Consider the following 224-nt stretch of genomic DNA (forward strand, 5'->3'; position numbering starts at 1 on the left):
ATTTGAACCTAAGTCAGTCTGATTCAAGACAGGATTTTCTCTCTCCCTTATAAACAGATACAAAGTAATCATTATTTTTTTATCATTTATTTGCACATACATTATTTCATTGATCCTCACAACAGCCCTGTGAGGTAGGTAGGGTTATGTATTACTGTTATGCCCATTTCACAGATGCAGAAACAGAGGTGGCTCAGTGAGGTGAGTGACTTTCATAAAGTGGC

This window comes from Marmota monax, unplaced genomic scaffold (assembly GCF_021218885.2).
Source record: "Marmota monax isolate L192 unplaced genomic scaffold, Marmota_monax_Labrador192_F-V1.1 WCK01_AAM20220418_F8-fsc00068, whole genome shotgun sequence".
NCBI lineage: Eukaryota > Metazoa > Chordata > Mammalia > Rodentia > Sciuridae > Marmota > Marmota monax.